Source organism: Pongo abelii, chromosome 1 (genome assembly GCF_028885655.2).
Source record: "Pongo abelii isolate AG06213 chromosome 1, NHGRI_mPonAbe1-v2.0_pri, whole genome shotgun sequence".
Classification (NCBI taxonomy): domain Eukaryota; kingdom Metazoa; phylum Chordata; class Mammalia; order Primates; family Hominidae; genus Pongo; species Pongo abelii.
Window position 1 is genome coordinate 45874634 of NC_071985.2, and position 15202 is coordinate 45889835.

The 15202-nt window shown below is 49.0% G+C and overlaps 1 protein-coding gene across 8 annotated transcripts in view; it reads right to left on the reverse strand.

Moving 5' to 3' along the window:
* The window catches only part of ATP2B4 (ATPase plasma membrane Ca2+ transporting 4), a 116977-nt gene extending 102027 nt beyond the window's left edge, over positions 1-14950 (reverse strand). For 2 of the 8 annotated variants that reach the window (XM_024246645.3, XM_024246634.3), the window contains exon 1: positions 14478-14925. The gene's annotated coding sequence lies outside the window, so the exon portion shown is untranslated. Of the gene's footprint in view, positions 1-13619; positions 13821-14477 lie in introns of those variants that run through there. The other 6 variants (XM_024246649.3, XM_054522657.2, XM_063716633.1 and 3 more) reach the window with 5 other exon arrangements.
* Positions 14951-15202: the final 252 nt, after the last annotated feature.

A 15202-nucleotide genomic window follows, 5' to 3' on the forward strand; every position in this document is an offset into this window, starting at 1 on the left:
GGAGCTTATCTTCCAGGAGAGTAAATAACCTTTTTTTGTGTATTAGAAAGGCCATGAGCTTTGGTGTCAGGCCTGGGTCACATATCAGCCCCAACCCTAATGAGCCAAATGATCTCTGGGCAAGCTATTTAACTCACTGAGTGTTAGCTTTCTTATCTGTAAAATGGGAACCATAGCATGTTGTAAGAGTGTAGTAAGGATTACAGATAATGCATATTAATCGCCTGGCACAAAGCAGGGTTCAAAAATGGTTAGTACTATTTTTCCAGTCCCAGCTGAATCCACAGATTCTGGGACAACTCGCATGCCTTCTTATTTAGGGGCTTCAACCACAGCATTGTCTTTAAGATATCCTAGAGACAGTCTGGTGTGGTGAAGAATGTATTTGGGTTGAATCAACCTAAAGCCAATGAATTTTCCCTCTAGAAATGTCTGCTCCCACCCCTAGACCTGATGGAAAAGATAGGTCTGATTAGTCTCCCTACCCTGCAACAAGTCATAGATCACTGGAGTGCAGTGGACATCAGATCTAAGCTGGAATCAGCATCTGTTGGCGTTTGGACTGAGAGACTGAGTTAATTTACTTTGGAGAGCTAAGCGGGAAGGCCACATGGGCTGAGAGATGGAACCTACTGCCTGGTTCACCCACAGTGGGTCCTGTGCTTGTGGATGAAAGAGCAGGAGCCCATCTGTGAAAAGAGAGTGCTACAGCTCCAGGATGTAGGTGTGGCTCACAGAGGGGCTACACTTCCCACACCTAAGTTCTGTGCTATTTCCCTATAATGGCCTAATAAAGCTCCCTTTTACTTTTGCTTCTCTGAGTAGGCTTCTGTTCTCACAACCAGATGATCTCCAAGACAAAGCCTGTACCTGTCTCAGAAGGTGGTTGTTGTGACATAATTTGGAAGCATCTGGCATTTAGTCGACATACAATAAATGCTGTTGAAACTTCCCATGTTCTTGTCAACCAGTCAGTCACTCAGCCATGGAAAGAGAAATCTATAAATGGGCTAAACTAAGACTGCATCTTAGCCTTATGGTTTATGAACATCTTTATCATGTGGAAAATGAAGACAATGCTAATATCGACCTCACTGTTCACTGAGAATATTAAATGAAATGATTCAAGTTTAATACCTATCACATAAATAATAAATATTAGCTCAGATTATTACTTCTACCATTGTCATTGTTATTTAAGATGTGACAAGAGCAGGGCGCAGTGGCTCACACCTCTAATTCCAGCACTCTGGAGGGGCCAAGGTGGGCAGATTGCTTGAGACCAGGAGTTTGAGACCAGCCTGGGCAACATGGCGAAACCCCATCTCTACTAAAAATACAAAAAAAAAAAAAAAAAAAAAATTAGCTGGGCATGGTGGCACGCACTTGTAGTCCCAGTTACAAGGGAGGCTGAGGTGGGAGAATCACCTGATCCCAGGAAGTCGAGGTTGCAGTAAGCCATGACTGTGCCACTGTACTCCAGCCTGGGCGATGGGAGTGAAACCCTGTCTCAAAAAAAGATGCAACAAGTGTTTTAGGTCTTGATCTAAGCAAGGAGGGAGGATGCAGTGAGAGCAGGAGTGGGAGCACACAGAGAACAGGAGGATATTCTCGGGAGTGGGGTCAAGGGGTTGGGCAGTCAAGAGAAGGAACTGAGATGAGGAGTGGGGAATAGGAAGAGGGGCTCACTGGAATAATAAACTTTACGTATATCTAGCACTTTAATGTTTATGGGATGCTTTTACCTACAATACCTTATTTGTCTGTCATAACACTCTATGGGGTAAATAATGAAAGGCGATATACAAACTGTAAAGAGGGCAAAACTCAGGCTAGGTGCAGATGTGCACAGCATGTACCAACTGAAGCTAAATCCACTCCTTTATCCTTTATACCACACTGCCTCTGAAAATAGGGATTAAGAGGCTGAAATGAGAGGTAAAGACCGGAGGAGGAACTGGAGGGCTTCTCTGGAGAGGTATTGTTCTATTTCTCAGTACCATTTGGATTCCTCTGGGCATCCCAGCAACAGAACATCTCCACCCCATCAGAGGCAGAGGCTCCAGATATAAGCAGGGGATGGTAAAGTCAGGTAACACTGGGAGGCTAACCGAGAGGCTGAATAAACCAGGCTGGACTCACACCCAGCTTCGGCACTGTGCCCTGGTCCAGGAGAAGGCTTTCTTCAGCAAAGGACAAGCGCAAGCCCTTTACCATTCAGGCCATGGTCTTACTGCTAACACCAGGGGCTGCCCTGCAATGATATCTAAAGCCCCTCCCAGCTCAGTTGTGTGTCGGGTCTAGATCTTACCTCCCTGAAGTCAAGGGTTAAATGTGCTCTCCAGGGAAATAGATGGAAATTCCCTGGAGCACTACCAACAAGCAGGACTTGCTGTGAGTCCCCAGGCTTGGGACAATCATCCCTGAGCTTAATGTCAGTGATGCTGAGCCCTTCCTTTGCCTCCCGGATACCACTTCTTCCCAAACCCTTAACATAGTGCTTGGCATATGGTCTGTGCTCGCTTCATGTTTGTTGGATAAACAAATGGATAAGTGAACAAGCAAATGAATGACAGATTGGCTCTGGCAATCAAACCAGCCTGTGCTGTCACATTATGGTGGCCCCGCCCTCTTGACTCTTAGATCCCAAATCAGAGCTCAGCAGCCAACCTGACTTAGTCAGCTGCTAAGGAAGGATGGAGTTAATAGTGCTTCCCCTCTGCACTTCCTCTGACCTTTTGGAGGAGCCACACCCTGAGGAAAGGGTAGGGCCAAGAATACCCTGGCAGGAGGAGATCTCTGCACACCTTTTCCCAGGACTTCTGTTTCCCCTCTCAATTACCCTGCCTCTCTCAGCTCAAGGCCCAGTGTGCGAGGAGGAGCCATGGAGGGGACTGTTAGGAGCTGCACGGTGATACGGGCAGTGCCAAATACTTCTTTGCATTTTCTGTAGTGCTAACGACCTTAATTGATAATAATAACAGCAACAATAACAATCATGCCACTGGCACCTTTATGGTTTCTAGAATCTGTCTTCCAAACTGCTCCTAGCACATGACCTCACATCATCCTTGGAGGGACAGGGATAGTTCTCTCTGCCATGTGGGTAGAGACATTGGGTACCAGGGAAGTTTGGTGTTGATCTGGTCACGCAGTGTTGCAGTGATGGGGTCGAGGTCCCAGTCTTAGAGTGGGGAGAACTAGGCTGTATCCCCAGCTCTGCCTCAAACTAACCCAGTGTCTTTGGGCAAGTCTCGAGGTTCCAGTTCTCTGTCCATCTCAAATGCTCTGTCTCAATAAAATGAGCCTGGTGACAAGCCCAAAGCCTGGTGACCGTCCTCCCCGGTACAAGGTCAGAAAGCTCCTGGAATGGATGCTTGCTGCTTGCTGTGCCTGTCCTTGCATCCTAACAGATGTCGTACGAGTGCTCCCCACAAAGAAGGCTGTAATATGGACAGCAGGGAGAAAACATCAAAAAATCATCCTAATGGTCCATAAGTGCCAGGAAAGCAGACAGGCGGCAGGCCGCTGCTGAGGCCAGATGCCATCCTGCCCACAGTACTGGTACTGGCTCAGACAAAGGCTGGAGGCCTTCCAGCAAGTGGGATCAGAGAGCCTCCCTCACCTGCCAGAGTATCCGATTCTCCAGGATGCTCCGAGTGTCCTCAGTCGGGAGGTAGCAGCACACCACTTCCTCCCCATTTCCCCTCCCCTCCTCCATCAAATCTATCCTTTCTCTTTAAAATCCTGTTTGGCAATCACCTCCTCCATGAATAATTTCCAGTTGAGCCCTGCCAAATTCTAGTCTCCCCATTCCCACTAACACCCCTTCAGCCCCCGGCCATCCTATTAGCAGCTGCCAGCCATCACTAGGTCATGTGTCCCTGCGCCAGATGAGATTTCAAGTGTGTGTTCGCACTCTTGTATCCCACCAGACAGAGGACGAATAGGGCCAGTATTTCCTATTTCCTCCTTTCTTAAATTTTCCTCCGTCTTCAGCTCCCAAGATAGGAAGCAGGGCATTCGGGACACAAGAGGAGCAGACTATAGATGGATGATACATTCCTCTCTACCTTGGGCAGCTTCCCTGGCCAGTTGCCAGGAAAGCTAATGCTAGAATCTCAACCAGAGTCCAAACAAGGGCTCTGCCAACATGTCTACCTCTAGGGCTGAAAGTCTGGATTGGCAAGGAGGGTAAGCTGGCCTAGCAGCTGGCAACTTTGCCTGAATTTCTAATCCAACCCACAGCTCAGATGAAAACCTAATCTCTCCAGCTCACAACACTGACTGCAATGCCACTGACATTATTCCAGTGTCGAATGATATTGTTAGGTAAGCTACATGAAATTGCCTTTGTAGGTCAAAAGTGGTTGTATATTGGCATTTTCTTTTTTTTTTTCTTTTTGAGACGAAGTCTTGCTCTGCCGCCCAGGCTGGAGTGCAGCCATTCTCCTGCCTCAGCCTCCCGAGTAGCTGGGACTACAGGCGCCCGCCACCTCACCTGGCTAATTTTTTGTATTTTTAGTAGAGATGGGGTTTCACCGTGTTAGCCAGGATGGTCTCGATCTCCTGACCTCGTGATCCACCTGCCTCAGCCTCCCAAAGTGCTGGGATTACAGGCGTGAGCCACCGTGCCCGGCCCTATATTGGCATTTTCATATGGTTCAATATAATAACTTTTGGGGGGATTATGTGCCCTAGGAAACTTTGTGAAAGTTTGAATTTCTCTACCTCTAGCTAATATTCCTTAGTTTCTGGCCTAGGACATAGCAGAATTACGGCCTTGGAAGGTACTTCCTAATTGAAGTTCCCGGCAGGTGGAAGTGGGAAATCTTAGAACCTGTTCTACTCCCAAACATCAATGATGGCAGTTCAAAGGCATATGCTTTTGGCCTCTTTTCCCCTGGTCATCCTGGGCAGAAGGATGGGACTTGGCTGCAAGTTGTTACATTGTGCTAGACTCTATCTGTGATAAAAGAGTTTGGTTTGGGCATTGAGAGTTTTACTCCTTTGTCTTCTATAGAAGAGGAGGGTCTTGAATCAGGAATGTTTGTATGTCCAAATTTGGTTTCATGTAACAGTGCAGTTGATGAAGGCCCAGAGATATCCCCTGCTTCAATCAAGGTTACACAGCAGACAAGAGTCCAGATTACCAGTTTTCTGACTCCCAGTCCCATGCTCTTCTGGCAAGCCTGGCAGCCCACTAGAACAAACTCCTCCCTGTCTGCCCCCTTCCAGCTTCCTGGCTCCCGCTCTTTCAGGCTCCCTCACCAACACAGAAGGGGAATTGACTAAAGGATTAATAGCCCTCGCCTACAAGAGCCTACGTAAAAAGAGCCCTGAGTCATGTAGGGCCTAGCCCCAGGGTTTCCAGAAGAGAGGGAGAAAAAGAGAGAGAGAAGCCATCCTGGAAACTCAATCTCTCTCCAGAGTGACGATTAGGATGGGGAGGCAGGGGTGGGTAGCACAATGATTTGGGTCAATGACAGGACAGCCAAGTGTGCTGCCCTTGTCAAGGGAGTGCCTAGAAGGCCTTGCTTAGCTCAGGCATGAAGGCTCCAGGCAGGCACTGCTTGCTGGTTTCTTTCAGAATCACCTAATTAGAGAATTCTAAGGGATGCTAAAGGTTTGGTCAGCAACAATCTCTGGGCTATTTGGTGAATTTCTTCTCTTACAGCCTGGGACCCCCCTCCTCAAAAGTTAGGTGGGTGACTCTGGAAGCCCTCAGTCCCCAGGTTCCCTCAGCTGGCCCCATGGCATGATGGGAGAATGCCTGTCATCCTGCCTCCCTTTGTGGCCCACCCATCAGGGCCCAGGTGCTCCTGTCTGGACAGAAGAGGCTGTGGGTGGGGAGCAGTGAGGGTGGGAAAGCAGGCTTCCTAAGGGACCTTACTTTCTCAGAAGATCCCTCTGTGTGCTCCATGGGAACTCTCAGCACCCAAGAGCTTAGAAAAGACCCTCCTATTGGTCAGGAGTTTTGCAGATAAGGTGAGAAGAAACCAGGAATCTAGGAGTGCCTCTGGCATGGACTTCTCTCTCTCTGGCTAAGTATTTGGAAAAATTTCAAACCTGAAAGTTGAAAAAAATAGCACAATAAACAACTGCAGACCCTTTACTTAGTTTCACCTCTTTTTTTTGAGACAGGGTCTCACTCTGTCAACGAGGCTGGAGTACAGTGTCATGATCACGGCTCACTGCAGCCTCGAGTTATCCTCCTGCCTCAGCCTGCTCAGTAGCTAGGACTACAGACAGGTGCACAGCCTCCATGCCCAGCTAATTTTTTATTTTGTAGAGGTGGAGTCTTCCTATGTCATCCATCTCTACAACAACAACAACAACAACAACAACAACAACAACAAAATTAGCCAGCCATGGTGGCATGCACCTGCTCGTTACTTGGGAGGCTGGGGTGGGAGGATTGCTTGAACCTGGGAGTTTGAGGCTGCAGTGAGCTATGACTGCACCACTGCACCCCAGCCTGGGTGACAGAACAAGGCCTTGTTTCAAAAATAAATGGGGGCTGAGTGTGGTAGCTCACACTTGCAATCCCAGCACTTTGGGAGGCTGAGGAGGGTGAATCACCTGAGGTTGAGGGTTCGAGACCAGCCTGACCAACATGGAGAAACCCCATCTCTACTAAAAATACAAAATTAGCCGGGCATAGTGGTACATGCCTGTAATCCCAGCTACTCAGGAGGCTGAGGCAGGAGAATCGTTTGAACCCAGGAAGTGGAGGTTGCGGTGAGCTAAGTTTGCACCATTGCACTCCAGCCTGGGCGACAAGAGCAAAACTCCATCTCAAAAAATAATAATAATAATAAAATTAAATAAATAAATGGGGCGGGGTGCGGTGGTTCATGCCTGTAATCCCAACACTTTGGGAAGCTGAAGCAGGTGGATTGCTTGAGCCCAGGAGTTCGAGACCAATCTGGACAACATGGTGAAACCCTGTCTCTACAAAAAATATGAAAATTAGCCAGGCATGATAGCATGCGCCTGTAGTCCTAGCTACTTGGGAGGCTGAGGTGGGAGGATAGCTTGAGCCCAGGAGATCAAGGCTGCTGTGAGTTGTGATCGTGCCACTGCACTCCAGCTGGATGACAAAGCAAGACCCGGTCTCAAAAACAAACAAACAAACAAAGAGATGCATTTCTGTTGTTTAAGCCACCCAGTCTATGATGTTGTTTCAGCAGCCCAAACTAAGATATGCTAAGACCAATCTTTCACCCAATGGTTTCAGTATCCATTAAACGCTAGACTAAATCAGCTATTATAGTAGAGGCTGCAAACTGGTCAATTTAAAATTCCAACCTGGCACAGTGGCTCACCCATTATCCCAGTGCTTTGGGAGGCTGAGGCAAGCGGATCGTTTGAGCCTAGGAGTTCAAGGCTATGGGCCACTGCACTCCAACATGGCTGACAGAGTGAGACCCTGTATCTAAAAATAGGTAGGTAAATAAAGATAATGTTGGCTAAAAGATGCAAAGTTTCAGTAGACAGAAGGAATGTTTCTGAGATTTACTGCACTACATGGTGACTATAGTTAATGTAATGCATGTTCCAGAATTGCTAAGAGATTTTAAATGTTTACACTACAAAAACAATGATAAATGCGTGAGGTGATGGATATGTTGATAGTTTGACTTAATCATTCCATAATGTATGCATATATCAAAACATCACGTTGCACCCCATACATATATGAAACTAGTATTTGTCAATTAAAAATTAAATTAAAAAAATTTTTTTTTGAGGTGGAGTTTCACTCTTCTTGCCCAGGCTGGAGTGCAATAGCGTGATCTTGGCTCACTGCAACCTCCGCCTCCCGGGTTCAAGCGATTCTCCTGCCTCAGCCTCCCGAGTAGCTGGGATTACAGGCATGTACTAGCACACCCGGCTAATTCTGTATTTTTAGTAGAGACGGGGTTTCTCCATGTTGGTCAGGCTAGTCTAAAACTCCTGACCTCAGGTGATCTACCCACCTCAGCCTCACATAAAATTAAATTAAATTTAAAGAAACATTTTGTCATTACTACTAGATTTTATTAGTTGGCATTTATTTATTTATTTATTTGATACGGAGTCTCGCTCTGTCTCCCTGGCTGGAAGTGCAGTGGCGCGATTTTGGCTTACTGCAACCTCCACCTCCTGAGTTCAATCGATTTCCGGCTAATTTTTATATTTTTAGTAGAGACAGGTTTTCACCATGTTGGCCAGGCTGGTCTCAAACTCCTGACCTCAAGTAATCCATCTGCCTGGGCTTCCCAAAGTGCTGGGACTACAGACATGAGCCACTGCGCCCAACTGGCATTTACTTTTTAATTTTTTGAGACCAAGTCTTGCTTTATCACCCACATTCTAGAGTGCAGTGTCATGATCAGAGCTCATGGGAGCCTCAAACTCCTGGGCTCCAGTGATCCTCCTGCCCTGGCCTCCCAGTGTGGTAGGATTACAGAGTGAGGCCTTATGTCTGGCCTCGTTGGCATTTCTGTTCAGAGTTTTCCCTCCCTGCTCCTCCCTGTCCATGTCAACTGTCAAAATAGACTCAAGGAATTTTTAATATTCAATGTGTTACAATCTATTACCATTATCCTTTGGAATGCTTAATGCGTTTCACATCTGGTTGGCGGGAGACCCTAATTTAAGCCAGCTCCTGTGACAACATGTCATGACATGAGCATGCCCTAATTTCTGGCACAACATAGTTCACTTATACTTTCCTGGTCTCAGACTTGGAATTAGTCATTTTTTCAAGGAGCACTGTTCCTTACAACCTCCCCCGTGGGAAGTTGTACTTAGAAATAAAAATCCAGGTACTAGGTGTGTTCCTGTCCACAGTCCTTTCAGTGGACAGACCCACAAGATATACAAAAAACCCCAAAAGATTCTTTTTCCCCTTCACCTTTTCCATACTTATATCTCTCTTTTCCCATAGTGAGACCCTGATTTCCAGAAATATCACCACAGTTACTCATTTCATCTATCATACAATAAACAAAACAGTTTCCAATTTATGACACAAATACCACAACCAATAACATGTCTACAAAGTAAAGGTCAAGATTTCTTTGTAGGTGTTTTTTTTTTTTACTTAAAATATGAATATAGAATCAGGGTATGAAGCTTAAAAAGTACTTAAATTAGGCCAGGCGTGGTGGCTCACGCCTGTAATCCCAGCACTTTGGGAGGCCGAGGCGGGTGGATCATGAGGTCAGGAGATCAAAACCATCCTGGCTAACACGGTGAAATCCTGTCTCTACTAAAAATACAAAAAATTAGCCAGGCGTGGTGGTGGGCGCCTGTAGTCCCAGCTACTCGGGAAGCTGAGGCAGGAGAATGGTGTGAACCCGGGAGACAGAGCTTGCAGTGAGCCAAGATCCCACCACCACACTCCAGCCCGGGCAACAGAGCGAGACTCTGTCTCAAAAAAAAAAAAAAAAAATTTCTTATTTCTCCTGCTTTCTTATCCCAAAGGTGGCATACTATATACTGTACTATGTCTTGGTTTTTTCACTTAATAGTATATCCTAACAATCATGTCATATAAGTTCACAGGGCTCCTAGTCATACATTTTTTTTTCTTTTTGGCTGCCTAGTATTCTATTGTATGGACGTACCATTGTTTGTTTAACCATTTTTTTAAGAATGGGCATTTGGGTAGTTTCCAATGATTTCCTATTGTAAATATGCCTTTAAAAACCACCTTGTGGCCGGGCTTGGTGGCTCACATCTATAATCCCAGCTCAGGCGGGTAGATTGCCTGAGCTCAGGAGTTTGAGACCAGCCTGGGCAACATGGTGAAACCCCATCTCTACTAAAATACAAAAAATTAGCCAGTGTGGTGGCTTGCACTTGTAATCCCAGCTACTCACGAGGCTGAGACAGGAGAATTGCTTGAACCCGGAAGGCAGAGCTTGCAGTGAGCCGAGATCGCGCCGCTGCACTCCAGCCTGGGCGACAGAGCGAGACTCTGTCTCAAAAAACAAACAAACAAACAAACAAAAATCACCTTGTACGTAGCTTTCCATATTTGTGAATGAGCACCTTCTGGATAAATTCCTAGAAGTAGGATTGCTGGGTAAATGTGTACGTAGCTTTGTTAGATATTGCTAACTTCCTCCCCATTGAGGGTGTACTACTTGTTTGTACTCCTGGCATTGATTTTGCAACCTAGGTAGACCTTGCTGTGAGGTGTTCTAAGCTAAGACTTTCGTTGAACCTAGCTAAGAGTCCTTGACCTTCCTACCAATAAACACGCTGCTCCAAACTCCCTTTGCCACACCCCAAGTGAAGTGGCAGAAAGGCAAGAGGAAGGGGGTCTTATTAATCCCATCCCAGTTCATCTTCCCTGAGTTGTCCCAGGGATTTGTGCATGAAACTTGGGAAACTAGAGCAGAGGTGAGTAATGAGGCTGAGGATCTTAGGCAGAGAGGAACTGGGGTGAGGAAAGGTAGAAATCGGGGCTTTGCCCCTTGGCATCTATGTTCTCAATCCCTTCCTTTCCTTTGGCCTCTCCACTATCCCTTCACACATAGACTGCCTCTCAAGCCTCTTCCCTGACCCGGAGCCCTTGGCTCTGGTCCTCACTAGATCCTGCCTGGTTTCCCTCCTCAACCCAAGTTCATGTAGGCTGAATACAGAGGACTGGCTTAAGGTAGAGGCAGAAATAGAAAGTCCCTGTCATTTCTGTTTTAACATGTACAGAGGAAATAAGTCAGTGGAACAAGAATGGCTCACACAAGGGAAAGAGGAAAGAGGACACAAAGAGAGATACTGGCAGAGGAAGCCAAGGGCAAAACATTCCACACAAGCATTTTGGACTCCAGCCCCAGGGCCTGCTCTAATCCTATGACATGCAGAAAAGGGGACATGAGTGGAGAAAGGTTGTCATCCCAGTCTGACAAGGCAGAGGCCTTGCTTTTCTCATCCCTCTTTCCTTCTCACCCCTACCCACCAAATACTGACTGGGATGACAGGAATCAATGCTGATCTAAGAAGCAGGGAACTGGACTGGGTAGGGAGCCTTGTCTGAGGGGCGCCCTTGGGGGGAAGAATTCGGATTGCTTGAAGAATCCTTCCAGAGAAGGATAGTTAAGACTCTGGGTGGGGTGTTCCCCTTCAAGGTCAAACACTTGGAGCTAATTTAACCTAAGCCAAACAGTTTTTTAGGGGTTTGGCTAACAGGGTTTGTCTTGATCATTCTGGGGACTAAGAATGAACAAGATCCTTTTCTCTCTCCAAGGCTTAGTGGGTCTGCAATGCTCTGTCCTAGTGGATAGGGCTGATCCATGTCTTTGGGTGCTGGGTCCAAGGCCAGGAGCATTGAAAAAAAAAATAGAGAGAAGGGGTTTCAGAGTTTTTGAGAGAAGCTAAATTCTTGAATAAGGGGCAGTTTCCGGTGGAAGGCTTGACCTGCTGACAGGTGGCAGGGAGCAGCCCAGACGCCATTCCTCTCGGGACCTCCGGTTAGTGGGAGTGGGGAAGAGTAAAACCTCCTGATATCCTGGCCCAGGACGTCCAGCCCCTACACACCACCTTACCTCTTCCAACCCCCACACCTTCGGCAAATTCTAACTGCTCTCCTTCTGCCCCTAACTGGGCCCTCTCATTTTGATTTTCTTCTGACAAAGACCACAGCAGTGTGACAAATCTGCCTAGCCACGCCCTGTCACCTCTACCGTGGAGAGCAGGCTTTCCATTGTGCAGAGGGGAAACTGGAGGCCAGACGTCGGGTTAGGAACTCGCTGGCATCAGGCTGATTCCAAGGCCCCCAAAACTGCCCGTACTTCTCTCAACATGCCTTGACCCAGCGCTCTAACATCCCAGGCTCTGTGCTGGGCGCTGGGAGTCCCAGGGGTAAGACGGGCTGTGCTCCTTTGACTTGACCTTGAATCTAGAGACTTGGTGGTAAATGGAAGGGAGAAGGGTCTGAGCCTCGGCACAACCTGGGAGGCAGGAAGCCTCCTTTCGCAGCTCAGTTCGCATTCTCCACGGAGTTCTCAGACTACAGCAGAGCCCGGGAGGGTGGAGCCCAGCGGCGGAGAGGTTGGCAGGGCGGGGTCGCAGAGGCCGCGGAGAACAGAGGGGCCGCGGGGTTGCGCAGTCAATCCCACCCCGAGCCCCGGGGGAAGGGCTAAGACTGCGGGAGCCGATTACCCCTTTGGCCGCGACCCCGGGCTCAAAGCCGCGGGAGCAGGCGACCCGGTGCGCGCTAAATAACGACCTCACAGAGAAGCCGTCGCCGAGCCCATCAACATAGACCCCTAATCAGATTACTGAAAATAGGAAGGCCGGCTGCAGGAATAGCGGCACTCTGAGCCTCCACGATGGGAGGCCGCGGCAGAAGCGGAGGGATTTTCGGGGTTGCACCTCAGCAAGATGGTGGCAGGGAGGATGGGACTCCCGAGGAGGAGAAAAGAAATGGATCCCCTCCCTCCAGAACACGGGCATTAATTCTGTCTTGGGGCCCCTGCCCAGTGCGGAAGGCCTCATTCTCTTCTCGAGCAGAACACAGGTAGGGAAGAGCTGTCTAGCCGAGGGGTGCAGTCAGATCAATCAACACCTCAAAGTGAAAATCGAATCGGTTCCTGTTGCTTCCCCAGCCCCGAGATGAGCTCTCTAAGTGTTTTGCTTCCTTCTCCCCCAGTCTCTCAGCTGTAGCCTTTACCACTCCTCCAAGCCCTGGGGCTGAAGGCAGGTGTTTCCTCTCCCCCAGCCTGATTCCCACAGATTTGTCTGCTTCAGGGTTTAGGGCCCACCTTCCAGAACACGCCTTACCAAGCTGCCACCATCCTTCCTGCCCCTCCCAGAGTCTGCTCCCCAAGCCACCACCCTCAGCCAAGGAGGGTAACTCAGCACATGGGCTAGGAGGCCTCTTCCACTCCCCTTCTTCCTAAACGCTCCTGGCCCAGCCCCTCGTCACCCCCAGGCTGCTTTCCTGGGCCTGGCCCAGCCTGGAATGAGCCTGGTCTCCTTCCTCAGGTAGAGGGCTCAGAGTGGAGGGGGCGTAGTAGGGCTTCCAATGGGAAGCGCGTGGAGAAGGGGCAGCTTGGGGAGGGGCTTAAGGAGCAGGGCCAGGGTCTCTAGACTCCCTGCCAGACTTCTCACACAGAGGAGGGGGGCGCTGCAGAACGGGATTTTGTTTCCCTTTCCTTCCCCACTCCTTTCCCCTCTCCACAGGGGCCTCAGTTGAGTGCCGGCCTAGTTCTTCATATGACATTCCCCCTGCCCGACCAGCAGGCGCCGGCATCATGTCTGCAAGTTATTGTTAAGTCCGGCAGGAATGCCCAGGAGGGAGGTGCCTCTGGCAGCAGAGTGCCCACTCCCCTCCCAAGATGCGGCTGGCCACTCCTGCACCCTCCACACCCAGTTGGAGAAGAGCGGCGGGTACCCTCAGGGAGGTGGAGGAGTGTAAGAGGCCAGACTCGACTCGGGGAAGGATGCCAGCAGCCCCCTCTACCAAGAGCGAGCCAAGTATGTAAAAGAAAGAGAGAAGGGAGAGCAGGAAGGACAATCCCAGTCTTAATTCCTAGCTCTTCAGCAAGCCAAGGCAGTGACCCGAGACGCTCAGGGACCCTTCCACAGATGCCCGTGGCCCACCCCATCTGCCAAACACTCACCAGCCCCACAGTGTCCAGCTTCAACATCGGAAACTTTTCAATTCACCCTTCTCCTTCCTCCCCTTTGGGACCAGAGATGTGTGGGGCGGTGCCCTCGGAGACACTCATACAGTTGGTTCTGGACGCTCACACACACTCAAACAACAGCGGTACGAGGGAACTCCCAGCTTTTTCCACAGCTAATTATAGATGTGAAAGTCTGAGGATGTTTTGCAAACAGCACAGAGAAACTGCTGAGGTTTCTCTGCAAAGCTAAAGAAATTTAATTCGTGCACTCTCCTTCCCCACTCCTGCCAACTTCTCCCAGCCCACCTCTACCCCATGGCCCCAAAGTGCCCCCTCCTAGTTCCCGCTGCAGCCTCTCTTTCTGCTGAAGATTTCTTTGGTTCCTTTTTTTTTTTTTTTCCATCTCTCTTTTGGGCTTTCGAGAAAGGGAACAGACACGGAAAATATTTTTGCAACAGTTTTCCATCCTGCGTCTCATTCCCCAGCCAAGGGGGAAGGGGAGGGCAGGAACGGAATGGGTTGGGAGAGGGGAGATAAATATTTTTTCCAAGAGCTCAATTTTGGTGTCAAAAAGAGAATCCCTCCATTCCCCTACCCCATAGCCCAGGAATGACAGGAACTAGGAAAAGAGAGATAAATCACTTGTTCGACTATATGGTTTCTCAGAACTGATAATAGGTAAAACAGTATTTGACAAATCTGTGCACACACACATATTTTAAAAAATCCTCCAAACCCAGTCGCATGAAATATGCTAGAAAGAGGAAAATCGGGGAGTTTTAGAAGCCATTGAGAGAAAAGAAAGAAACAAAGTTTGCAAATCACAAGTCAATTCATTCTCTGCAAGCCTACCTCTCTTTCTAGCAAAGATCCAGGTTTCTCCAAGCGGGACTCTCCCTCCGGGTTTCCATGGATGGGGGTAGGGTGGGGTGACCACCCACCAGTCTCCCCAGTGTGGCAACCAAGCTAGAGACGCTGGCTTTGCTCTCTTGCCTTTCCGGCTAAGGCCGGGGAGTGGGCTGCGTCTCCTCCCCCTGCCCTTCCAATGGGAAGGACCTCTCAGGTTCCTGAAAGAAAAAGGGTGCAGGAGAGCTGGGCGGATGTCTCTGATCTTGCTCTCTTCGGAGGGATGGTGCCCCACGAAGTTCGTGCCCCCCTCCCAGCCCCCAGCTTTGGACGATCTCAACAGCAGAGCTTTCTTAAGAAAATGCTTGTCATGGCAACAGCTCTAGCTAACTCGGGCCAGACTCTTGCTCACCAGCTCTCCCCAAGCAGTGCGGGAAGAGAGAGGGGAGGAGCAGGAGCTGGAACAGAGGTGGGACTTGGCGCGAGACCAAACCATTACTCGACTGTTAAGGTGGCCCGATTCCTGCGGTTACTTCCTGGTTCGTCTTAAGGGGGAATGGGAAAAGAAAGGGAAGGAATCCCCTCCCCTGTCGGCTTTCTTCCCCGCCCTTGCTCTCACTTGTTGAATAGAAAGCTGAGTAGGGGTGGAGGAGGGGTGAGGGTGGAGGTGGGGAGTGGATGTGGGTGGCGGTATTCAACGGTTGCTGGGCGGAGGGGAAAAAAAAGGAAGC